The sequence below is a fragment of the Cherax quadricarinatus genome, chromosome 65 (genome assembly GCF_038502225.1).
Source record: "Cherax quadricarinatus isolate ZL_2023a chromosome 65, ASM3850222v1, whole genome shotgun sequence".
Lineage (NCBI taxonomy): Eukaryota > Metazoa > Arthropoda > Malacostraca > Decapoda > Parastacidae > Cherax > Cherax quadricarinatus.
The window spans coordinates 13,659,927-13,666,148 of NC_091356.1; positions in this window are offsets into that span (position 1 = coordinate 13,659,927).

The window sequence follows — 6,222 nt, forward strand, 5'->3', positions numbered from 1 at the left end:
CTGGTCTCACAGTCTGGTCTTCAAACCTGTGGTAATGGGTTCCAGTCCTGTGATGATGTGTTACAATACTGTGGTGGTGTGTTGCAACACTGTGGTGGTGTGTTGCAATACTGTGGTGGTGTGTTGCAACACTGTGGTGATGTGTTCCAACACTGTGGTGATGTGTTGCAACACTGTGGTGATGTGTTGCAACACTGTGGTGGTGTGTTCCAACACTGTGGTGGTGTGCTGCAACACTGTGGAGATATGTTACAACACTGTTTTGGTATGTTGCAGTATTGTGGTGGTGTGTTGCAACACTGTGGTGATGTGTTGCAACAATGTGGTGATGTGTTGCAGCACTGTGGTGATGTGTTGCAACAATGTGGTGATGTGTTGCAGCACTGTGGTGATGTGTTTGTGCTAAGGTATGGCAGTTAAGTACAGAAAAGAGACAAGGAAAAATCAACAGCATAAGAACGGAAGAGAGGTAAACCATGAAGGGAAGAGTGGAAGGTAGAAAGATGAGGAGGAAGGGAAGCTGTGTGTGAGGGGACACTAGGGTCATGTAGCAAGGGGAGGGTGAGGAGAGGGAACCCTGGGTTTTAAGAACACTTTCATAGAACCACTTTTAGGGATATGATGTTGTGACGCACATCTCATGATTGTTCCCACACACATCCACATAACATCAAGTAACATACAGCACACATTCCCATCAACAATAAATAAAACTTAGACTAAATGCTAAATAATCACCTATGTACTCCCACATCATAACTTCAACAATCAGGAATATAATTGAATCATTGTTTTTCACAAAAGCATTTTAGAATATAAATACGTATATCTTTGTATTATACAAATTTTAATTCATTTATAATTAATATTCTACTGTACAACAATGATATACTCCTTAGTATTAAGTAGACTGTAAGCCAATAATGTTAAGTTGGCCCATAATACTGAGGCATAATAGAGGCTCTCTTTGCATTGCAACCCACTGTTGTATATACACTATCTCAATGTTCTGTGAAAAGACATTAAATAAATATATAAATAATAAATAAATAAACAATAGCCCTTTCAGCTTCTGTTGAAAGTATTCCGGGTTCCCAACAGGTATCGCGGTTGTTATGAAACCCATATAGAACTCGTCCTGAGACGTAGGCACCACAGTGGGGGCCTGAATGTGGGACAACCTGCCAACGAGAAGGCTAGAATATCCCCCACAGGTGCAGCAGTCACTGGTGACTTATATCGAGACAAGGTCGACACAAGAGGGGACGACAGTCATGCCAGATCACAACATTCCGGCCATACTTACATGAGGTCAAACCATATTTACTCTCACACTTGGCACAATACCGGGACACATATCATACATCTCCAGGCCCACTCATTATTTGATACAATATTCCCTTTAGTTCCTTAAATATAAATAAATAATAAATTAGGTATGACATAATCGCGCTAGTAACATGAAATGTAACATTGATGATCCCTATCCCAGCGTTTCTCAATACATTCTTACTCTATAATATTGTATTGTTGTGACCATATTAACACAGGTATAGCGCTGGGTGATTGTGTCTACATACAATCACACTATGTGATTCAGAACAATCAGACTGTGTATTCCACAACACACAGAAGTGGCAGACAACTCCTTCACTGCACAAATGAGAAGCATCATCAGTACAGAAATCCTTTTACTAAAATGTCCAGCAGGGGTCAACCCTGCTTGTTAATGTGTCGAGAAGATAGTGAAGACCAGTTATAGTGGATTTGTGACCAAGGTGAGAGGATGGAGAAGAGAGGTAGAGGAGGTGATGTAGCGAGAGAGAGAAGTGGTGGAGAGTGGAAGGAAGGGAAGAGAGAAGACAATAATAAGAGGAGCCCGTCCGTCCCCCTGACTGAACACAGGGACACGGACGCTATATATAGCGAGTCTTAACACAGGGACACGGACGCTATATATAGCGAGTCTTAACACAGGGACACGGACGCTATATATAGCGAGTCTTAACACAGGGACACGGACGCTATATATAGCGAGTCTTAACACAGGGACACGGACGCTATATATAGCGAGTCTTAACACAGGGACACGGACGCTATATATAGCGAGTCTTAACACAGGGACACGGACGCTATATATAGCGAGTCTTAACACAGGGACACGGACGCTATATATAGCGAGTCTTAACACAGGGACACGGACGCTATATATAGCGAGTCTTAACACAGGGACACGGACGCTATATATAGCGAGTCTTACCTTGTTCTACAACCCTCCCTTGTACACCCTCCCTTGTACACCCTCCCTTGTACACCCTCCCTTGTACACCCTCCCTTGTACACCCTCCCTTGTACACTCTCCCTTGTACACCCTCCCTTGTACACCCTCCCTTGTACACTCTCCCTTGTACACTCTCCCTTGTACACTCTCCCTTGTACACCCTCCCTTGTACACTCTCCCTTGTACACCCTCCCTTGTACACTCTCCCTTGTACACCCTCCCTTGTACACCCTCCCTTGTACACCCTCCCTTGTACACTCTCCCTTGTACACCCTCCCTTGTACACCCTCCCTTGTACACCCTCCCTTGTACACTCTCCCTTGTACACCCTCCCTTGTACACTCTCCCTTGTACACTCTCCCTTGTACACCCTCCCTTGTACACCCTCCCTTGTACACCCTCCCTTGTACACTCTCCCTTGTACACCCTCCCTTGTACACCCTCCCTTGTACACCCTCCCTTGTACACTCTCCCTTGTACACTCTCCCTTGTACACCCTCCCTTGTACACCCTCCCTTGTACACCCTCCCTTGTACACCCTCCCTTGTACACTCTCCCTTGTACACCCTCCCTTGTACACTCTCCCTTGTACACCCTCCCTTGTACACCCTCCCTTGTACACTCTCCCTTGTACACCCTCCCTTGTACACCCTCCCTTGTACACTCTCCCTTGTACACCCTCCCTTGTACACTCTCCCTTGTACACCCTCCCTTGTACACCCTCCCTTGTACACCCTCCCTTGTACACTCTCCCTTGTACACCCTCCCTTGTACACTCTCCCTTGTACACCCTCCCTTGTACACCCTCCCTTGTACACCCTCCCTTGTACACTCTCCCTTGTACACCCTCCCTTGTACACCCTCCCTTGTACACCCTCCCTTGTACACCCTCCCTTGTACACTCTCCCTTGTACACCCTCCCTTGTACACCCTCCCTTGTACACCCTCCCTTGTACACCCTCCCTTGTACACTCTCCCTTGTACACCCTCCCTTGTACACCCTCCCTTGTACACTCTCCCTTGTACACCCTCCCTTGTACACCCTCCCTTGTACACCCTCCCTTGTACACCCTCCCTTGTACACTCTCCCTTGTACACCCTCCCTTGTACACCCTCCCTTGTACACCCTCCCTTGTACACCCTCCCTTGTACACTCTCCCTTGTACACCCTCCCTTGTACACCCTCCCTTGTACACCCTCCCTTGTACACTCTCCCTTGTACACCCTCCCTTGTACACCCTCCCTTGTACACTCTCCCTTGTACACCCTCCCTTGTACACGCTCCCTTGTACACCCTCCCTTGTACACCCTCCCTTGTACACCCTCACCCTTGTACACCCTCCCTTGTACACCCTCCCTTGTACACCCTCCCTTGTACACCCTCCCTTGTACACCCTCCCTTGTACACCCTCCCTTGTACACCCTCCCTTGTACACCCTCCCTTGTACACCCTCCCTTGTACACCCTCCCTTGTACACCCCTCCCTTGTACACCCCTCCCTTGTACACCCGTCCCTTGTACACCCCTCCCTTGTACACCCCTCCCTTGTACACCCTCCCTTGTAAACCCTCCCTTGTACACCCCTCCCTTGTACACCCGTCCCTTGTACACCCCTCCCTTGTACACCCTCCCTTGTACACCCTCCCTTGTACACCCTCCCTTGTACACCCTCCCTTGTACACCCTCCCTTGTACACCCGCCCTTGTACACCCCTCCCTTGTACACCCTCCCTTGTACACCCCTCCCTTGTACACCCGTCCCTTGTACACTCCTCCCTTGTACACCCTCCCTTGTACACCCTCCCTTGTACACCCCTCCCTTGTACACCCGTCCCTTGTACACTCCTCCCTTGTACACCCTCCCTTGTACACCCTCCCTTGTACACCCCTCCCTTGTACAACCTCCCTTGTACACCCCTCTCTTGTACACCCCTCCCTTGTACACCTCTCCCTTGTACACCCCTCTCTTGTACACCCCTCCCTTGTACACCTTCCCTTGTACACCCCTCCCTTGTACATCCCTCCCTTGTACACCCCTCCCTTGTACACCCCTCCCTTGTACACCTTCCCTTGTACACCCCTAACTTGTACATCCCTCCCTTGTACATCCCTCCCTTGTACACCCCTCCCTTGTACACCATCCCTTGTACACCCCTCCCTTGTACACCCCTCCCTTGTACATCCCTCCCTTGTACACCCCTCCCTTGTACACCCCTCTCTTGTACACCTTCCCTTGTACACCCCTAACTTGTACATCCCTCCCTTGTACATCCCTCCCTTGTACACCCCTCCCTTGTACACCCGTCCCTTGTACATCCCTCCCTTTTACACCCTCCCTTGTACACCCTCCCTTGTACACCCCTCCCTTGTACAACCTCCCTTGTACACCCCTCTCTTGTACACCCCTCCCTTGTACACCTCTCCCTTGTACACCCCTCTCTTGTACACCCCTCCCTTGTACACCTTCCCTTGTACACCACTCCCTTGTACATCCCTCCCTTGTACACCCCTCCCTTGTACACCCCTCCCTTGTACACCTTCCCTTGTACACCCCTAACTTGTACATCCCTCCCTTGTACACCCCTCCCTTGTACACCCCTCCCTTGTACACCTTCCCTTGTACACCCCTCACTTGTACACCCCTCCCTTGTACACCCCTCCCTTGTACACCCCTCCCTTGTACACTCTCCCTTGTACACCCCTTCCTTGTACACCCCTCCCTTGTACACCCTTCCCTTGTACACCCCTCCCTTGTACACCCTCTCTTGTACACCTCTCCCTTGTACACCCCTCCCTTGTATACCCCTCCCTTGTACATCCTCCCTTGTACACCCTCCCTTGTACACCCCTCCCTTGTACACTCTCACTTGTACACCTCTCCCTTGTACAACCTCCCTTGTACACCCCTCCCTTGTACAACCTCCCTTGTACACCACTCCCTTGTACACCCCTCCCTTGTACACCACTCCCTTGTACACCCCTCCCTTGAACACCCCTCCCTTGTGCACCCCTCCATTGTAAACTTCTCCCTTGTACACCGCTCGCTTGTATACCCATCGCCTCATTAACACCCACCATCCAGCACCCATAAACCTAACCTAACCTAACCTACCCTGACCTTACCTAACCTAGCCTAACTTAACATAACCTAAACTAACCTAACCTAACCTTACCTAACTTAACCTAACCTAACCCAATCCAGCCTAACTTAACCTAATCTAACCTTACCTAGCCTACCTAACCTAACCTAACCTAACTTAACCTAATTTAACCTAAACTAACTTAACCTAACCTAACTTAACCTAGTCTAACCTAACTTAACCTAACCTTATTCAGATTTACATAATATAAACTAACTTACCATACCACGGGCGGGACTTCAACCCGCGGTAGAGAGTCGTAAAACTCCAGACCGGCGCGGGTTCAAGCCCCGTCCGTGGTATGGTTTGTTTGCAATCGTGTCATTACGATTTCGTGAGCCATAACCTAACTTAACGTTATCCACCTTAGTCAGGCTTAATTTAACTGGATTGATTTAACATCACTGAAATGTGTTAATTTTCTAATGATCACATTGATTAATTACGCATTTTTCAATGGTGAGTTTATTGTAGGCTTGACTGACCTAGATTATCGTTGCTGTGGAAGCTCAGCTTGCAACACATGATGCACTGACCAGGTTGAGCTTTGTCGAGTTATGTTTCACCCAGTGTAAAGCTTTATCATGTTATATTTCACTTAGTGTAGAGCTTTATCAAGTTATATTTCACTCAGTGTAGAGCTTTATCAAGTTATATTTCACTCAGTGTAGAGCTTTATCAAGTTATATTTCACTCAGTGTAAAGATTTATCATGTTATATTTCACTTAGTGTAGAGCTTTATCAAGTTATATTTCACTCAGTGTAGAGCTTTATCAAGTTATATTTCACTCAGTGTAAAGC